Genomic DNA, 21,410 nt, shown 5'->3' on the forward strand with positions numbered 1-21,410 from the left:
GAGGCGGAAATCTCAAAAGTTCTCAGAGGGACAAGTTCTGGCAGCTGTACTGCAATTGACAAATGCGGCAACGTTAACGCAGGGTTTTTCATTCTATTCTCACGACAAATGAAGTTTATACAATGAGACCCTATGGAAGCCACCGAAATTACACCTTGTTTATTGAGACAAAAAGGGTCGTCTGAAAAAACTAGGCGAAAACCTGCAAATTTCTTAAAGATCCAAGTAGCACAAATACTAAGCATTGATTTAAGCGCGCAATAATGCTTATGTGTGACAAAATTACGTTCCGAAATGCCGTTTTCCGCCACACAGTCACGTCGTAGACTCGAGTCTTGGACCCTAGTATCTCGATAGGACAAACTTCATACCCGGGCCGCAGACTGGCGTTATGGCTGAATCGGCTGTACGACTGAGCTGGTAGCTCGCGCGGGAGCAATTCGGTGAGGCGCGGGTTCTAATTCCAAGGAAAGTACTTGCGGTTTTTTCTTTTTACTTTATTTTTTGTGTCGATGGTTACTGTGCTCGGCTGCCAATCTGAAGAAAACGGGGTTGATTGTGCTCTCGGCTCTAGCGACTCAAAGTAGGCGAGAATTTCAGACTACTTAGATTTAGATGCGTGTATGCAGTGGCATAACTACTAGGGTGGGGCAAGTGGGGCACAAGTGCCACGTGCCCCACTTGGATAAGGGTGCTGAGCCGAGCCCACCCAGCATGTGCTCGGGGGCTTCCTGAGGACCCAAGCGGAGCACTATCGCACCCGCGTCCCATGGACAGGTCGCCCGTAAAGGTTCAAAAGCAATGTAGGCATGCGACCACACTTTTCCAACACTCCCCGTCTCACTTTCATCGGCCCTGTTAACATCCGGTAGGCTAGAGGCTCCTTTACAAGGTAAATATTTCTCATTTCCTTCAGCAAACGAAACACAATCTTCTGAGAACCTGGGGCTCCTAGGAACGTACGTTTGATGTAAGAAAGTGACCCGGGGCTTCTTGCTCATATTCAAGCCTATGAAAATCAATAAGATGAATAGGTCGATGTAAGCCTGTTTTCACCTAGGCACGTTTTGATCATTAACGTATATGTGCGCCTTGTCGTAGACTAAGTCTTCCGTTAGTGGTTCTGTCCTCGATTTATTTGTGGTCTGGTATCTGTTTGTATGTGAGCGCAGACATACACACGTACAAATGTAATGATATCGACGCGGTGAGACGTTGAACCAACCTAGCCTTTTCCTAGCTTCGCCACTGAGCTCATCGCTTGAAATGTTCGTTTTCTTCTAGTTCGGACAAAAGCACTTTGGATCTTCAACACGTATATAACCCAAGTGAAAATTGGAAAAGAAAAGCGCTGTCCACGGTCTTTTTGCTGAAGAGTTACCATCGATAAGCTCTTTCCTAACTCATCAGACACGCCAGTCACTAAGCTTACGGCGACCTTTCATAAGCCGATACGGAGGAGAAAAGAAGAATGAACTTTTCATGTATAAGTTTTTCTGCAATTTTATCAATTTTGTCTTTTCTGAAGTCCAAAACTTTTCACATACCAATGTTATTATCTGCAGTTGAACGTCCCTAAATTGCGATATGGTCGTGAGAGATGCGACAGTGAAGGATCCTGAAAATTTCGACCACCTGGAGCTTTTTAACGAACACCCGAGTCTAAGTACACGGGTCTCAAACATTTTCGTATCCGTCGGAAATGCGGCCACTGCAGCCAGGATTTTAACACGGAACCCTTGGGTTAACAGTAGGGTGTCATGTTCAGTAGACCTCTTAAGCTGGGGGTTCGCATACTGCTTTCTTCCATCACCTCTTCTGATTTTTTTGTGTACTGGTACTTTCCCCACGGTTAATTTTGAGAAGGCTTTGAGGTGTTTGCGTATTCACGCAGAGAAGGAGGTGCAACGTGGGAACTCACTGTCATTCCACAAATTACCATCTGCGTTCCTAGTTTACCGACAAAGTAGCCTTCTCGGAAATGCTTGCATCATGTGATCATTAGGTTGAAGCATACGTCGAGTGCCGCGCCGTATCTCCAATGGTAGGCCTCGAGCATATTAGCACTAACGAGATGCAAGAAGTAGAACTGCAATAGCAAACTAACCTATTTTGATCACATCCATGCCATTATTGCTGTGAACTTGGCTTTAACAAGAGACAAAATTGCGATAGACTAGAAGATATGTAATATCTGCGTCAGAACAAGTGTGGAGAGCGGTAAGTATTAACAATTGTATATTGTGCACTCTCCAGTCACCAACATTGGAAAACACACATCAGTCCTATTTTGCATAAATGCATATCTGAACGGCCATGACTGCGCAACTGCCCTGCACAGGCTACAGCACGCGCGTGCTGTAGCCTGTGGCGCGCAGTTTTTCCAGTACAGTCATCCTCTACGGCGTGCCTCAATAACATACTGTAGTTTTTGCTCGTAAATCTCCAGCAATGGTTCTCACTAGTGCGTCATGTCCTGTGCAACTGTAAGTGCGCATGCAATTGCACGCATATAAAAAAGAGCTTCTTTCAAATAAAGCCAATGCTCACCGCACTAGTAACATTTCCTTCTAGTTCGTTGGATGGTGAATCGGTACGTCCAGTGGGGTTCTCTTCTGGAGACAGCCAACAAGACGTTTCTTTCATAAAGCCATCTTTTTTTGTGCAGACCTTAGTATCGGGCTTTGGCTTAAGGCAATATCCAGAGAAAGGTTGTTCAAGCTTGGTTCGACAATCTGAGGCCCTGTGACCAGCTTTTCTACATACAAAACACTTTATGGTGGTTTTCACAGATAAGCCTCCGCTCCTCTCCGTGATACCACTATACTCCGTTCTCTCATGAAACAAGAGCAAGTTCGGTTGTCGTTGTGCCTCTAAAAGTTATCGGCGCCTTCCACTATGTCAAGCTTTCTGTGCTTCTTTTCTTGAAAAAAGAGCTTTAGACATTGACAAAAGTTGTTCCGAAATTGCTCCGACACTATAAAATTATGGAGTGCCAAATACTCTTTGTTTGTCTTCGCCATTTCCACCCACTGATCAAAGAAACCCAAAAGCCTAGCCGCGTATTGTTTTCCGGGTTCACCGTCTTGGGGCTTGCTCTGGTGGAAATTCGCCCGGTAGCCCTCCACCGTAAACCGGAAACGTTGAAGCGCAGCTATGCTCGCATTATCATAGTCGAGTCCCGAATATTCGGGAGACAACCATCCAAAGACTGTCAAAGCCTTCTCCCTCAAATAAGCTTAAGGCTGTGCCCAATTTTCATTTCGGCCTATATTGTCCAGTAGTGATGTTCTCGAACCTCGGTATGGATCCAAGCCGTCCCAATTTTTATTAAATCTTGAAATTAGGCTGTGAGAGTTCACGTCGCAAAAAGCGTTCCGTCCACATCCTCGGTCAGCTGTTCTCGTCTCCCTACGATTGCCTTCTGATTCAGCTACTTTCAGCTGCAGCTGGCTATTTCTCTCCCCTATTTCTTCCAGTTCTAGCAGCTTTTTCCTTGCCTCACGTTCTGCAGCTCTTTCATCTCGTGCCCGCGCCTCCTGCTCATCTAACTACACCCTCAACTGTTTGCCTTCGAGCCCCATGCGCTTGGCCAAAACCACTTGATCTCGTGCGCTTGCTAATAATATTACGCTTACCTCTGCCACTAACTGCTTCGTCCTTTCGTAGCGGACGCCAATTCGGGATGCAGGTTTATGGTTGAGTAAATTGTTGCTCGGAGAGAAAGTCTCAGAGCTAAAAAATGACGAAACTGTTTACACTAAGAAAGGTAGAAACCTTGAGCATAATTAAGGGGAAAAAAGATAAATTTCCAATATACACGCACTGAGTCTGAGCTGACAAACTAAAACATGTCTTATTAGTTATCCAGCTATGATGTTTGTGAAAATCAACACTCACTGGTAGCGTTGATGGCGATGGTGGCTTGATAGGTTGAGTTGACAGATGCTGGCAATGTGTCAGCAGCTAGAATCACGCGCTACACAGCACGTCGGCGCTTGGCGGAAACGAGGTAGCCTTTTCCCTTGCAGAACTGCGGGTACTTACCCCTGCTGGCTCCTACCGAAGAGGTGATCACCAGCCGGAAGGTTTCGCCCTCCACGGGCGATTCAGGACCGGAGTCGATACCTGAATACCTGGGACGTGACCTTGTACTGTCACGGCCGGAACTCCAGAAGGCTGTGTACCTCCGAGTAAACCGTGGGCAACTGGAGCGTCCTGGCCTTGCTTCACTTCATGCGTTTGGGTCCGGAACTAGACATCGCAGTCGCGCGAAACCCAGCATCTTCACTCCAGCCGGCTCGGTATTGTTCTATCCTCAACTCGTCTTCAAATGTCCTCGACTCCTTCTTCCTCGTACCGTGGCCTTGCAAAATTTCGCGCAAACTTTCTCTTCCTGTGAAGAAGAAAATGCATCGTTGGCAAGCAACATCGCCCTTGCTTGGGTTATGGGTTCTGGGCTCCTCTCGCTCGCCTCGTGCTGATCGTCACCGGCATCTGCTTGACTGTTGCTTTGTCCCGATTTCATTGTAGAGCCATCATCGCAACACACGCCAATAAACCCCTTTCCAATTAGTGGAGGGTGCTCACATTCCCCGTCGCCTGAACCTGGGGGCTGCCATTCGTCGTCGCCTAAACCTGGAGCTGCGCAACTGAACGCTACCTCCCATGATGGCCACCAGCAACGCGCAACCAGGCTCTTCCAACCATCCTCAAGCAACCCCGGCGTTCTTCGCTTGCGAGAGCCCAAGGTCTCTAGCGGAGCTCATGAGACCGACGTGGAAGACTGGTTCACCCCCTATGAACTGGTGAGCGTGAACAACAAATGGGATGACGCGGACAAGTTGACTAAAGTCAATTTTTACCTCGTTGATGTGACCAAAATGTGGCATAACAACCACAAAAATGACGTTACGACGCGGTCTCTCTTCAAAACGGCGTTTGCGGACGTTTTGTTCGACCCACTGTACGCAAGTTCGGGGTAGAACAACGCTTGCGCACTCGCGCACAGAAGTCATCGCAATCGTTTACCGGTTACATCGAAGACATTGTTGATCTTTGCAACCCTGTGAGCACCACCATGCCCGAGTCGGAAAAGATTCAACACACCCTCAAAGGAATAAATGACGGCGGATTTCAGATGCTCCTGGCCCATAATCCTGCCATCATTGCCGAACTTGTCACTTTATGTCAGTTTCAACGAGTTGAGGAAGCAGCGCATCCTGACTCGGCTATTTTCCTCACACGCTGACTCGCTCTCTAGTCTTACTTCTGTTCCCGATCAATAATTGACCCTGCAAGAAATTAAAGACTTTGTGCGTGAAAAAGTAGCTCGGCAACTGTCGTTGATTCCCTTCACGCAGCAGCAGCCGTCCTCACGTCTGCCCTCACTGCTGCGCGACGTTGTTGCTGAAGAAGTAGGTCAGGCTATTCCCGTCGCCGCCTACCAGCAGCCTGTAGCCATGCCTGTTCCCCATGCGCTAGCTATGCTGCCGATAGCCGCGCCTCTTACATATGCCCAGGTGGTACCCAGCAGACCCCGCCAGCAGCATTAGTCACCCATGTCTTCACTTACTCCTCATTCCGCCCCTCTTTCGTAACCTTGGGCCGCACCACGAAACAGCAATTCCTGGCGCACTCTTGACAATCAACCGATCTGCTATGCCTACGCTACTCCAGGACACGTGGCATGATATAGTCGCCGTCGCTTCCAGCCGCTCCAGAACGCGACTCAGCCGTTCCCGTATGACCCAGGGCCCATGCAGCTACTTGATCCCTATCCCTCACTGCAGTATGGCTAAACAAACCTTGCCGAGTCTCAGTCACCCCAGCCCCCACCTCAGACTCACTCTCCCCGCTTCCCGTCTCCTCGCAGGCGATCACTGTCCGCAATGCGTCCCCGACCCACTCTCTCCAACCGGTAAAACTGAACGCTGCAGTTCCAGAGGCAAGAATAGTGCCTTCGTCGAAATGCCCAAGTCCTCGCATTTCACCTGCTAACGTTGTTGCCATATCTGTCGATGGTGTTTCTACCTTTGTCCTTGTCGACACAGGTGCTGCCGTTTCTGTTAGAGCTGCCCAGCTCTGCCGCTCCCTGCGCAAAGTGACCACGCTGATCTCTGGACTATCGCCTCGTACGGCTAGCGCACAACCAGTTCGACCTGTCGGAACCTGTACGGCCCGCATATTCATCCAAGGCTCTATGTACGTTATCGAGTTCATCGTCTTTCAAGTTTGCTCGCATGACGTTATCCTCGGGTGGGGCTTTCTGTCACATCATCATGCCGTCATAAACTGCGCACGCGCTGAAGTTCAATTTTCGCACCTGTGTAAAGAACCTTTGCGAGAAACTCTTGAGTGGTCGCCAAAACTCGTCGTGCGTGAGGACACTGAAATTCCGCTGGCCTCTCTTGACGTTGTCCCTGTTTGCGGCGATGACCATAACGATGCTACGGTAATGTTTACACCTTCCGAAATTTTCATGAGCCCCAGAGACGTTTCCTCGCTTTTCGCTACACTTGACCTCACTCCTGGCCAAAGCAATATTTTCGTTCACAACCCCCTTTCTGCACCGCTTACGCTACTAGCCGGCGATTGTCCCGCCCGAGTGGAGTACCTGGTTCTTCTCTCTTCCTTAACATGCAAAGCGAATCGTACAGTAACAGCTTGACCGAACTTCATGCCCTTTCCCCAATAGAATGCTCGTCGAGTTACATCTTCTCGAGTTTCATTGGCCTCTGCTCGGCATGCCCTTCGGCCTCTGCGCATTGCAGAGGCCGAAGGGCATGACATTAAACTCATATAGCCCGTCCGGTGTCACGAATGCTGTTTTTGGACGATCACCATCTGCTAAGGGCACCTGCCAATACCCCGAACGCAAATCTAACGACGAAAAAAACTCGGCACCTTGTAAGCAATCAAGGGCGTCATCAATCCTGGGCAAAGGGTATACGTCTTTGCGAGTGATCTTATTTAGGCGCCTGTAATCAACGCAGAAGCGAATTGCACCATCCTTCTTCTTAACAAGAACGACAGGTGATGCCCATGGACTTTGGGAAGGTCGGATAACGTCGCGCTTGAGCATATCGTCAACGTGTTCGGTGATAACCTGACGTTCTGTGGCGGAAACACGGTATGGTCGCTGTCGTACTGGCGCGTTGGAACCTGTGTCGATGCGGTGGAAAAAACTGGGAGTTCGGCCAAGGGTAGGTTGAGCAACGTCAAAGGATTCACGAAACTGGTAGAGCAGCTGAAGGAGCTCAGAGCGTTCAGATGGCGATAGTCCGTCGGCAATCGATGAATCGAAAAGCTCGCAAGGTGGTATATTGGAAGGGTTGAGGGCACTTATGGCGTCGTAGTCACCGGAACAATCTGGCGGCATGGTGAAAATTTGTTCTTTATCAATGGCATGCACGTGTCCAAGAGATTCACCTTGAAACAGTTCAACGGGATACGGAAGGGGATTGATGAGGCAAAGAGCACTGTTTCCTTCAGAAATAGAGAGGGTTGAATAAGGCAGAAGAAGTGATCTTCGACTAAGGAAGAGGCTTGATGGCTCAAAGAATGCAGCTTCGTTCCTAATACCGTCACAGAACACGGGGAGCAACACAGCTGCTGTCGGAGGAATTTCAGTGCCTTCTTTGACGACGAGTTTGTGTACGGCGGGCTGAATGCGGCTGGTTGGTTGGTCGTAAAACGGGAAAAGTTCAAGCTCCGATCTTGCACAATCAATAACGGCATGGTTACGCGATAAAAAATCCCATCCAAGTATGATGTCGTGTGAGCATGACGACAGGACAATAAACTCAACAGTGTAGTGGTCATTCGCGATCATCAGTCGGACAGTACAGGCGGCTACAGGCTGAACCGGGTCCCCATTCGCTGTTTGCAAGGACATCATGTTAAGAGGCGTCGTCACTTTACGGAGCTTGCGGCAAAGTTTAGCGTCTATCACGGAAACGGCAGCACCAGTATCCACTAGAGCATATGCTCGAGTACCTTCTACAAAAACTTCGACAATATTCGACGGCGATGTCCGAGGACTTGAGCATTTCGACAGCGCAGTTTTTGCCTCCTGAACTGCGGCGGTTAGTTTCCCTCGTGTTCAGGAGCTGGCCGACGACGCATGGTTGACAGGGAGCGACGACGGGGTGAAGGTGAGCGACCAGACATAGTACGCGGACATTCCCGTGAAGACGAGCTTGACTGAGGGTCAGAATTTTCCAGGCGGGATGGAGAAAGGTCCATGAAGCTGTTCTGTGTCCGGGCGTCTGTGTATCCCGGCACGCGACGACGGCAGTAACGGGCGATATGGCCAGGGCCGCCGCACGCAAAACAGACGGGCCGGTTATCGCGCGTTCTCCAAGTATTGGCGACGAGGGGACCAGTCCATGCGGCAGACGGGTGTGTCGAGGCTGTGGTGGCAATGGGAGGAACCCAGGCGGTGGACGGCTGAGTCGGGGCTGAGGTATACGGCAGTCCCTGGAACGACGGGGGGTGGTGTCGCTGCTGCCGCTTTAGTGCCTCAGCGTAAGTAAGAGGCGCGGTGACGGTGGGCTGCTGCAAGGGCACCGGCATAGCCTCGGAAATCTGCTCCTGGACCACATGTCGGAGCATGGGAGCCAATGGTGGTGGGTGTCGCAGTGGCTGTTGGTGCGAGAGCTCCTGGCGTTGAGCAAAAGGCAGCAGAGAAAGCTGCCGAGCCACTTCCTCTCGCACGAAGTCTTTCATTTGTGCGAGAAGGTTTGCCTGGTCAGCCATAGCGTCCAGTGCGGTCACTGGTTGGATTGTCTGGAATGAGCGTCGCGTCTGAGCTCGTTGCCTCCGCAATTCATCATAGCTTTGGCACAAAGTCACTACTTCTGCCACAGTGCTTGGAGACTTCGCGAGAAGCATCTGGAAAACGTCATCGTCGACGCCCTTCATAATGTGCTGTATCTTCGCACTCTCGCTCATGGAAGCATCGACGCGCCGGCTGAGATCAATCACATCTTCTATATATGATGTGAAAGTTTCACCTCGCTCCTGTGCCCGTGTGCGCAGACGTTGTTCGGCGCGTAGCTTCCGTAAGGCAGGACGACCAAAAACGGCACGTATGGCCTCCTTGAAGGCGGACCAATTCGCGAACTCGGTTTCGTGGTTCGCATACCACAGCTTGGCCACGTCGGTGAGATAAAAATTGACAGTGCCTAGCTTAGCAGCGTCATCCCACCTGTTGGGTCCACTGACTTTCTCGTATGACGACAGCCAGTCCTCGACGTCCTGGTCTTCGGTGCCGGCAAAGATCGGGGGGTCTCGCTGATGAACCGGGCCGGGGCAAGTAGTGGCCGCGAGAGGTATTGTTTGTTGGGCAGCGTCAACTTGCATGGTCGACGGCAGGGTGCGAGATCGGAGTTCCAGGTTGTAGGCGATGTGGTTACCCAGCACGATCCACCAAATGTAAAGAGGTTTATTGGGCGAACCAAACGGGCAGGTCGGAGATTGGAGATAGCGACAGGACGAGGAAGATGGAGGAGCTCGAGCGCCGATCTCGTGGTGCCTTACTCTGCGATGATGCTTGCTGTTTCCTTTTGTTATCATCATTCCTTCATTATACATGGATGAATGACGCTTCAGAATTCTGGGTTATCATCACAAACGTATCAAGCTAAGTTTTGGAAGGGCAGTGAAATTGGGAAGGAGAATACATGAGCAACTACAGGAAAATTTTTATTCAGATAGGCAAATAGAAATCGCTACTAAACAAATTGAGAAAGTATGCGCTGAGGATAAAAAACGGTGTGGACATGCACGAATATAATTAGACTGTTTGAGCTAGAGCTTGCTAAGGCACGTGACAAGTTAGCCCGGAAAAGAAGACACAAGCCAAAGAGTTGGTGGGATGAGAAACTTAAGAGAGCCATAGCAAAACGTCAGGAAGTCTTTAGGGAACACAGACATGATAAGTAGCGGGGTGAACCGACAGATGATGTTAAAAAAAATGGGACATCTTTCTAAGCTCTAGACGGGAAGCATCTCTTGTGATCAATGAAAAGAATAAAAGAAAGAGGGCTCAGGGGCTGGCATAAGTACATACAAAAGATAGAAAGGCAGCTGTGAAATTTTTTAACCATCTAAATTCTCTAAGAAATGAGACAAACGTAGAGCAGAAAGTCATAACTACAGTTCAATGTGCTAGGCTAGAAGAGGATGAAGCTATTGAATATATAGGAACAAGGGTGACAGAAAAATTTCTACAAAGAAATAGCCTATGCACCACAATAGAGAAGGATGAATAAAGTGGCAAAATGGCTCCAATTTCACCGCGAGAGTGCGAAACGGACGAGAACAGGGTTCATAATAGTACATTGACCAGCCCATCTGACATTCTAACTATGCTGATAAAGACATTGAATCCGAAGTGTAAGCAGACTTTGAGAAAAGTGAGCAATATAATAGTCGATGGTGAAGTCCCCGATGGATGGAAACTTAGCAGGATGAACATGATCTCTAAAGAAAAGGGGGACAGAGCTCACATAAACAACTTCCGTTCTTTATTAGTGACATCAGTGGTCTACAGCCTGGCGATGTAGATTATAAAGGAAGCACTGCAGCCATGGATAGAGAATAAGGAGGTGCTGAGGAAACTGTAGAATGGGTTTCCGAAACACAGGAGGTTGGAAGACAATCTGTTCTTACTGACGCAGTACACCGAAATTGCTGAAAAGGAACACAGGCCCCTGTGGCTTGCATTTTTAGATATCGAGGGAGCGTACGATACCGTGGTTCAAGAGAACCTGTTGGAAATAGTGGACACACTAGGGGTGAAAGAGGGAGTCACTAAGTTTTTAAAGGAGGAGGAATAAATGAGGAAGGACAGCGAGGTTATCTATAAAGGTAACAAGGTAGTTATGAACTGGGAAAAACAGGTATCCAAGCCCACAAAGGCAAAACGAGGGCTCAGGTAGGGGTGTGCTCTGTCACCCTTGTTATTCGTGATGTACCACGAGGATTAGAGGCAAATTTAGAGGGAAGTGGGTTTGGCTTCAACCTATTTGTCGTCAATAAAAACTCATTGAACAAGAACTACCAGCAATGATGTATGAAGATGATGTAGTGCTAATGGCCGAAAACAAAGAAGATTTGGAGAGCTTTATGGACATCTGTGGTAATGAGGGAGATAGGTTACATATCAGATTCAGTAAGAAAAAAATCAGCAGTCATTATTTTTATTGATAATGAAGGTAGTGAGCTTAGAATACAGGAGGTCACGCTAGAGATACCAGATAGATACAAATATTCGGGTGAATGGATAAGCAAGGGGACCGAGTACCTAAGGGAACACAATGTATACGTGATGACTAAAGGTAACAGGAATGCAGCAGAGATGACAAATAGGGCACTGTGGAATTACAATAGGTATGATGTTGTGAGACGAATATGAGAAGGGGTCAGGGTTCCTGGTCTCACGTTCGATGATACAGTCTTGTGCTAGAGATCAGAAGCTCAAGCAAGATTAGAAATTAAGCAACGTGGAATAGGTGGGATTTTCTTAGGAGCTCACGGGAATACACCAAACTAGGGAGTACAAGGTGAAAAGGGATGATAATTGATATGTCAGGTTTAACGTCCCAAAACCACTATTTGATTATGAGAGGCGCCTTAGTGGAGGGCTCCGGAAATTTCCACCACCTGGGGTTCTTTAACGTGCACCCAAATCATGAAATGGGATTAACATCGTTTGAGGACAGGAAAGCTAACAGCAAGATAAATTTTGAGAAGCGATTGAGAAAAATTGAGGAGGAGCATTGGGCTAGGAAGGTTTTCAGCTAATTGTACATGAATGTCGATACAAAATGGAGGAATTAAGGGAACCAGAAAATTGACGGGTAAATTCTTAGAAAACAGCAGAGAGCCAAACCAAATAAAATTATCGGTTAAGAATAAGGTTAAGGAAGTGGAGACATATATGTGAAGAATTGGCATAATTAGGAAATCCGCACTACATATCTATCAAACTTTTTGGCAGAAAATTGCCAAGAAAAGAATCTACGATAATACTCGGGGCAGTTCTCCACTGTTTGAGGCGCGGAAGGGAGTATTGCGAACGAAGACATATCGGGCCAAATTCGAAGGAGTAGCACGGTATGCTATGCGTGTGGAGGGGAGGAGGAAACTGCCAAACACTTGATAATCTTCTTTTAAGGGCTTCACTTTACTGTTCAGGATGATGGTTCAGGGTTTTTCAAAGCCCTGGAGTTTAGGGACAGAGAGGGCAAAATAGACTTTAATTGGGTAGAATTAATAAAAGGAGGTTATCTGGTTGGTGGCTGAAGTCAAGGCACGAGTGAAAATAAACCTTTCACTGCAAAGTACCTGTCTTCAGCCCGAGTATTTAAAGGGAATAAATAAATCTATTTTTTTATCACTAAGTATTATGGCTTGGTGGCGTTAGCCACCGCCCCATCTAAGGGTACAGCCATATCAATTCATCCATCCATCTATCCATCCATCCATTAATCCATTCATGCAGTGGCTTCACGAATATGACACCATGGCCTCTCCTTAGGATTTCCTTTCTTCATGTCACCATCCGACTTTCCCGAACTACAGCGTCGTCTGTTTGAGGGAAGTCAGCTCAAGAACAAAGCAGCGGTGGTGGTGACGATGGCGAAGAAACGTGTGCTCTGGAAGCACTCGTGTCAAGATGGCGGGGCAGAACCTCTGCTTGCGGAAGCCCCGACCACGAGTTTCCACTCTGTATGCCCAAACTATCGGGGGAGATTGTGTTTCATGGTTGGAAACAATGCTCCGCGCTGGTGCTCGCAGGTCATCTTGAAAGAACGAACGTTGTTTGCACTTTGATAAATTGTGCATGCGGCACTGTCTGAAGAAGAACACCATTTACGCAGTGAGGACCAAGCGCTGGACACATCGCGTGATTCAGCGTCCGATCCGGCGTGTGACGCTACGCGTGGCGTACAACAATTCACGAAACATTGGGCAAACAAGTCACTAACGCTCAGGTGCCACCCACGTATGGCATCTCAGCCTGCACAATTGGACGACATCGTATCCTCTTACGAAATAAACAACCTCACACAGTCACGATTAGTTGTCTAATAACATTGCTAACAAAGCTACGCCTTCACGAGCGACAAACGTCGTTACAGCCCACATTCATTCTCGACTCAAAACATAGGAAGGCCGACGTCCCCCATAGCGCTGCTGGCTTTCCAACGTGAGCTAATTGTCGAGCGCTTCTTTTTGCCAACATGGTAAAAACATGTGCAACTATATATAATGCTATACCCGTAGTACTAGTTTTGTCGATGGCTTCGATGTAAAAAAAGAAAAGGTGGGAACGAAGCCGGTTGGTTAGCCGAGACGGCCGGTACCACTGTGTTTACCACGAAATTTCTTTCCATTATGGCTCGATATCTCGTTGGTATTTCAAAAACGTACGTTACCTCGCAGAAATCGCACACTTCAAGCATCACTATGTTCAGCTATCAGTTATTTTCTATCAGAAACAGTTTACCCAATGTTTTCCATGCCTCTGCTAATGGCGATATGCACAAATACCTGGGTGATCGAGGCTATCCGAGTAGCGAGGAAAAACCTTGTGACGGGCACCCACCAGTGGCGCCCATTGTCACGCTCCCGAGTTGAGTTCAGACTGGCACGGTGGATGGACGTGTTTTTGAGCACTCCCGATCGACTTCGCAGATATGTGGTTTTGCATGTTTTGAGCTTGCCTTCATAAATATAAGGCAGCAGTTATAACCACCCTTGTAGGGCTTACTACATTGTATGGCTTTTCGGGGGTCAGTCACAAGGTATTTACTAGTTTGTGTGTGTACGTCTGCGTGTGTGTGTGTGTGTTTCTGTGTTATTCTTTCTGTTTTTTTCTCTTGCTACTCGTGGTGGAGGTACATTGAACATGCAAATTTCAGTAGCAGAGCTTAGACTTTTTCTTTTTAGTGTGGCAGGGTTAGTGTTTTGTAATTATTAAGGGAGACAATTCATAAGGACAATTAGTGTCAGAAAGAAAGTTAAAATGACTGTAAAGGGTTCAGGATGCAGGGTAGGTTTGAAAATAGGCCCAAGTGCAGAATCGAATAGAGAGGAGGCTAACTCCAAGTGTAGGCAATATGAGGTCGATGAAAAAAATTAAAAACAAATGATTGTCACCCCGAGTGAACTGCTCATGAAAATCACCAACCTGGAGACTGCGTCGGCGACAGAGCAAAAGAAAACGAGGGCTATGGAAGAAAGGCTGAAGTCCGCCGAAAAGCCACTGGCGAAGGTGAACAAAGGAGTGGCCGACGGAGACAACAGTAGGGCACTGGCAACCAGAACGCTTGAGAAAAAAGAGCAAGAAAGTTTGAAAAAAAAACAGATTCAGCCGGTTCAGATATCGCAAAACCCAGCTTCAGCGAAGTGGTGGTGGGGCTGGGAGAGTACAAACTAGTCGTCGTCACAGGTACAAGTAACCCCAATCTGCAGGACACTCCAGCTGAAAAGTGACAGCATGTGATAAACCCCGGATACTCGAATTTAAATCAAATCGCAGAAGCAATAAAGAGAGGGTAACAGGTGACAAGAGGGTTGCCGTAGGGACGTTCCTGGGACGCGAGCTGGAAGCATTCATGAGGCAAGCCAGCACAAATCTCAAAACTACAGCTGATAGACGAAACCTCATGGTAAACTCAGGCGGTTTAAACTATGTCTTAAATGAAGATACAGCAGTACTAGCGACCACACTGGCGAAAAAGGTCGATGACATGCGCGCAACTACTCCTCAAGTACAGGTAGTGATATACGCGATACCGAAAGTACCGGTGCGTGACGGCAGCTTGCAAAGAGTGGTTGTCAATCAAAGCAAGATAGATGGCGGATGAGTCGAGAGAAAGGCTTTGAGGTGGTGGAAATAAGCAGAGAGGTGCATAGGTAGGGTGGCTTTCAACGACACAGAATTCGCTCCGATGGGTGGCTAGGTCATGACGTGGGGAGCTGAATTGCAGGACCCGCAGTAGCTTTTTGGGGGGGGGGGGGGCACGCGGGCCCTTCAGGGTTCAGAATAGCTAGTAACAAAGAAAACAACTAGGGAGACTCTTTGACAGGTACTATGGACCAATACGATTTCAAAGTGGCACCAATATCTAAGACATATAGAGTCCGGGGCAGAAATAGACGTAGCCACAAGGGTCTAGCCAAATCAGACGTAGTGTATATTAAGATGCAGCGTCGCAGAAACAGGCTGAGTGAAAAGAGATAGAAGAACAGCCAGGCGAGGAGAAGCCGATGGTGTACGGTTTTGTATAAGCACATCTTAGGGACATGGAACAACCACCTAACAATCCGCACTAAGCGTGAGAATATTGTAATAGAACAGAAAGCAGCAGAAAGGGGGTTGGTATTGAGAAATCCATTCGTAAATCTCAGTTGAAAATTCCACCATGATGATGATGTGTGGCGCTTTATGGCGCAAGGGCCAATTGATGGCCAAAGAGCGCCATTTCAATGAGTATAGAGATGTGGACAATGATACGTTGCGTGGCTGTATAGGGGCCTTAAAATTCCTCGCGATAATGCGGGTAAAAACATAAGTATTAAAGACATGACAGTGACGTGATACGCATAGTAAAAAGGGTGACAAAGGTTTTGATAATAGAAACGTGTAAAAATATTTGTCACTAGCACAAGTGCCTTATCAGCGCCCTTGTGTCCAAGGGTGGGGAGGCAAGTGCTTTCTTGTATAGCCACCGCAGCAAAAACCTCTCTGCAGAGGTCGTGCTACGGGATTCCCGGGTATATTATATCAAAACTATGAATTAATTTTAAAAACGCTAACAATAATTTATGACTAAAAAGCGGTTCCCTACCGACGAACATTGCAGGGTGAAAAGGTATATGTTGTCGGTAGGGTAATGGAAAGTGTTGTTTTCTTAGAGTGTCCAATTGTTTGCACTGAATTAAAATGTGAACTGTTAGTGCTTCACCAAATCTCTCACACAATGACGGATCGCCACCGGACAAAAGATATGTGTGTGTCGTGTATGTGTGTCCTATCCTGAGCCTTGTTTGTGTTACCTCTGTTAGACGTGATTTTAATTCTGGTGGCCAATGGCCAATGTGTGGCTTGATAACGTGTAGCTTGTTTTGTGTGTGTCTATCCCATTTGGTCTGCCAGTAGTCCCTGAGCTTTCGTTTGAGAGACGGCTTAAGATCAAGGGGCGAGATCAATTTGGGTGTGGTGGAACTGATTTCATGGATGGATGCAGGAAGCTGACCCGCCATCACGTTGCCTTGGATCTCACGGTGCCCTGGCACCGAGCACACTACAACATGTTGTTCGAGTGTGTAGAGTGTGCATAAAATAGAGTAGAGTGAGATGAGGACAGTGTTTTTTTGTTTTTTAAGATTGTGCAGAGCCGTAACCACACTGAGGGAGTCCGTATAAAATAACTGTTTTTTGTATTTGTGATTGCTTGATGTGTTTAGCCGCCACAAGTATCGCGTAAGCTTCCGCTGTGAAGATACTTGTGCCTGGATGTAGAGGGCCAGCATCTGAAAAGGATGGGCCGACAGCAGCGTAGGACACAGAGGAGTTAGAGTTGGAGCCATCTGTAAAGAACTCAGGACGTGTGTATTTGTGTTGAAGTTCCAAGAAGTAACTTCGGATATGGGCAATAGGTGCATGTTTTGTAACTTCTAGGAAATACACATCGCAGTCTATCACCTGCCACTGCCACGGTGGCGGGTATACTGCAGGAGTCATTAAACTGTGTTCAAGTGACACTCCAGTTTCCTCAGTCACGCCCTTCAGGTGAACTGAGAAGGGCTGCCTCATCGAAGGCCTGTTTCGAAACAGATTAGAGCTCGACAAATCATTAGTAGTGGAGTAGGAAGGGTGCTTCTTGTCTGCTTTCACCTTCAGAAAATATACAAAGGACATGTAAGTTCTTTGTAGATGAAGCGACCATTCATTTGACCCAACGTAAAGGCTTTCTACAGGACTGGTGCGAAAAGCACCCGTAGAAAGGCGGATGCCCAAATGGTGCACGGGATCCGGCATCTTCAAGGCACTTTGAGTCGCAGACTTATAAACAACGGCCCCTTAATGTAAGCGTGTGCGAATGAGGCTCCTATACAAACTCAAGAGACATTGCATGTCGCTACTCCACGTAGTACGTGACAACACTTTCAGAACACTTATGGCTTTTATACATTTTGTTTTTTATACTTAATTTGCGGTACGAAGGTCAACTTGTTCAAAATTAGGCCTAAGAATTTATGCTTGGCATTAACAGACAGACGTTGACCATTCAATTGAATGTCAGGTTCTTAGTGCATACCTCTCTTTCGGCAGAACAAGACACATGTGCTTTTTTGTGGGTTCAGTCGGAATCCATTTTCTTCTGCCCATTTAGAGACCTTGTTCAAAGCTAGCTGAACTAGCCGTTCACACTTTGCCTGGTTGCACGACTTGAAGTTAAGCTGGACGTCATCGACATTGTACAATAGAACATATTGCGGGGGATGGAAAGGTGCAGAGAATTCATTTTGATAATAAAAAGTGTACAACTAAGTACACCACCTTCTGGTACTCCCGTTTCTTGAAGAAATAATTAGGAAAGAACACTTCCCACACGCACACGGAATGTCCGAATGGACAAGTAACTCTCGTATATGGAAAGAATTCTACCGTGCACACCCAGGTGAGACAAGTCTCTCAATATGCCAAAACGCCATGTTGTGTCGTAAGCCTTTTCGATATCAAGAAACACAGAAAGAAAGTATTGTTTGTGGATGAAAGCGTCTCGGATCTGTGCCTCAATACGCACCAGATAGCCGGTGGTAGATCTACCCTATCGAAACCCACATTGGTATTGGTCAAGCAGATTGTGGGTTTCAAGAAAATATGAAAGTCGGCGGTTTACCGTTTTTTGAAAAAGTTTACAAAGGCAGCTGGTTAGTGCAATTGGCCCATAACTTAAAACTGAGGAAGGGTCCTTGCCCTGTTTCAAAATAGGGATAACAAGGCTTCTTTCCAGGAACTAGGTATGGTGCCAGAAAGCCAGATAGCATTGTTTAGGGAGAGTAAAGTTTTTCGCGTTTCAAGTGGCAGGTTTTTCAACATTTCATACATGACATGGTCGTGGCCTGGGTCAGAATTACTGCAGGAATTTAGTGATGTTTGTAGCTCAGCTAAGTTGAAAGGTTGGTTGTATGCCTCGGATTTTGTACACTTGTATTCCAGTTTCTGCTTTTCGATTTTTGCTTTATATCTTTGAAAAGCTTAAGTATAGTGTGATGAGCTAGAGACCTGCTCGAAGTGTGCACCGAGGAAGTTCGTCTGATCTTCCAGGCTGTCACCCTGTGTGTTTACGAGTGGGAGTGAATGCACTTGTCTCTCTGCTACTCTACCAACCATGTTCCAGACTTTAGCCTCTTGGGTATATGAATTAATCCCCGATAAAAACTTGTGCCAGCTTTCTCTTCTGGCCTGCTGACGCGTTCTCCTGGCCTGAGACTTCATTTTCTTAAAAGTGGCAAGATTTTGGGCTGTCGGTGAGTTCCGAAGCACCCTCCATGCTTTGTTTTGCTGCCTGCGTGCATTTTGGCACTCTGAGTTCCACCATCGCACACGTGGTTTTCCATTATGTCCATTCATTTTTGGTATGCGTTTTGTTGCTGCATCAATCAGAGACGCTGTAAAGTAGTCGACAGACGCATCATTGCTTAAAGTGCATATGTCGCGCCAGTTTAAATGAGGGATGTTATAGAACTGTTCCCAGTTGGCTTTGCTTAGTAGCCATTTTGGAACCTGAGGCGGGCGTTCAGTTGATGGAGGTGTGGTCAAAACTACGGGAAAATGGTCACTTCCGTAGGGATTAGTGATTACTTTCCAGTGAAGTAGAGGCACAAGCGATGGAGATACTATGCTTAGGTCTATTGAGGAATAGGTATTGTTGGCGAGGTTATAATAGGTTGGTTCTTTTCGATTCAGGAGACACGCACTTGAAGAGAGAAGAAACTGTTCAATCAGTCGACCTCGGGCGTCACGAGAGTCACCCCATAGCCTGTTATGTGCATTAAAGTCCCCTAGAACAAGATAGCGTTCGGGAAGCTCATTTATCAAGGACTGGAATTCATATTTGTGTAGTTGAAAATGTGGAGGTATGTATATAGAGCAAATGGTGACGAGTTTGCTTAGAAGCACCCCTCAAACAGCCACTGCCTCAAGAGACGTTTGGAGTTTCAAGTGTTTACATCGTAAACCTTGCTTAACTATAACAGCTACACCTCCAGATGGTGCCATGGCATCATCACGGTCCTTTCTAAAAATAATGTAACTGCGTGGAAAGTTGGTGTGTTTAGATTTTAAGTGTGTTTTCTGTACACACAGCACTTTTGGTGAGTGAATGTGCAGAAGTTCTTGGACATCGTCGAGGTTTGTGACAAGGCCTCTGACGTTCCATTGTACAATCTGTGTTTCCATATTTGATGGAAAGTGGTGCTGTGTGTACGGAAACGAAGTGGCTGTTCAAGTGGGAAGTTGTAACTTAAGTACAGGGCCGTCGTCGGGCCCTGTTATTGGTTTTTTGGTTCTTTTAGCACGCTCTAGGGAGCCACGCCGCATTTGTGGCACCTGAGGTACCGTGTTTGTGTCCATCGCCTCACGTGAAGCACTGGACGCCCACGTACGCGAGCTGCTGTTGGGTATTTGCGACCTCGCCTGGTGAGACGTGGTCGGTCGACCCGACGACCCTGGAGTCGCCTGAGTCTCTGGCTTGGTTGGTGGAGCAGGCTTGGCTGCTTCCACCGTGGGGGCGGCCACCACACCCGATGGCTCACTTTGCGTGGGTCTAGGTGGTGGCGGAGGGTGATGCTACGCTGCCCCGTGACACGCCGCATCAGCGTAAGTTATGCCGTGAAAAGCCGAACACCTTCGGCGTGCTTCTTTGAAGGAGATATTTTCGCAAATCTTCAGTGTAATAATGTCTTTTTCTTTTTTCATTGTTGACAAGAACGTGAATATGACGCGTGGTCTCCGTCACAGTTTACACAATGTAGGGTTTCATTACATTTGTCAGAGATGAGGCCTTGGGCACTGAATTTGGCACAAGCAGGTCGACCACGACAGCTCTGAGAGCCGTGTCCGAACCTTTGACACTGGTAACATCGGTGGGGGTTTGGTATGTAGAGTCTGATCGGTGTCTTTGTATGGCCAGTTTCTATTGTTTGTGGTAGTTCACTGGTGGCAAAGGTCAGTACCAAGTGTTTCGTGGGGGTTTCCTGATTGTTCCTTCGGATGACGATTCGCTTCACATTGGTCACATTCTGTTCTTTCCAGCCCTCGAGGAGTTCAGCCTCCGTCAGGTCAAGGAGGTCTGTGTCAGAAACAACTCCACGTGCAGAGTTCATAGATCGATGAGGTGTTACGGTGATGGGAATGTTGCCGAATGTTGCAAGGTTCTTTAGTTTGTGAAATTGTGTTTTGTCATGGAGTTCTAAAAGAAGATCACCACTAGCCACTTTTGTAACTTTGTAGCCATCACCTAATGTGGCGGTCAGGGAGCGCGATACTATGAACGGGGACACTGTTCTGGCTATTTTGTTGGGCTTCTCACTCTGTACAACATGATAACGAGGGAATACTTCTTTGGGTCGACGTAAAAAGGAAAATTCTTCGGTGCGTACGCGCTTTGCAGCGGCACGATCTTTGAGGAGTGGAAAGCTTTTCTGCATGATAGAGGAACGTAATTCAGTAACGATGGCGGCCCCCCACCACGGAGCCCAACAGGGGGACGCTACAAGGTTCATGAAACGCAAAACATGCAGACACCAGCCGTACACCGCTACGATAACCTAATGCACGTAGGCCAAGGTTGGCTAGTTGCACAAGGTTAACCCAAGCCGCCCATGAAAATGGGGAAGTAACAGAAGAAATTAGAAAAAAGGATAGATTTAAGCAGGAGAAAAGACGAAGGTGTGGGGGAGAGAGAGATAGGAAAAGGCGACTGCTGACATCCCCTGGGTGGATCAGTTCAAGGGTGCCGTCTACGTGAAGCCGGGGCCAAAAGGGCGTGTTGCCTCTGCCGGGGGGCCTTAAAGGTCCAATCAACCAGCGTCGGCTCAACCCCCAGGATCCCCTTTTTCCCATACACGGCAAAGCCACGCACGGCTAGGCGTGGGAGGCAGTAGAAACTCTCCCGTTAGCTCGGGTCCATGGTGTCGCTACACACCAAACGCCTACTTGCGCAGGTGCCCCTGCGGGGTGAAAATCCCACCAGTGTGTCTGGTGTGTTACCAGACTCACTGGTACACCGGAACACATACACCAAAACACACTGTTGTGTTGTGGTAAATACACCAGCCTGGTGTGCTGGGGCCGGCGTAAAAGTTGTCGCAGTGTGGTTTGT

Source organism: Rhipicephalus microplus, chromosome 1, assembly GCF_043290135.1.
Source record: "Rhipicephalus microplus isolate Deutch F79 chromosome 1, USDA_Rmic, whole genome shotgun sequence".
NCBI lineage: Eukaryota > Metazoa > Arthropoda > Arachnida > Ixodida > Ixodidae > Rhipicephalus > Rhipicephalus microplus.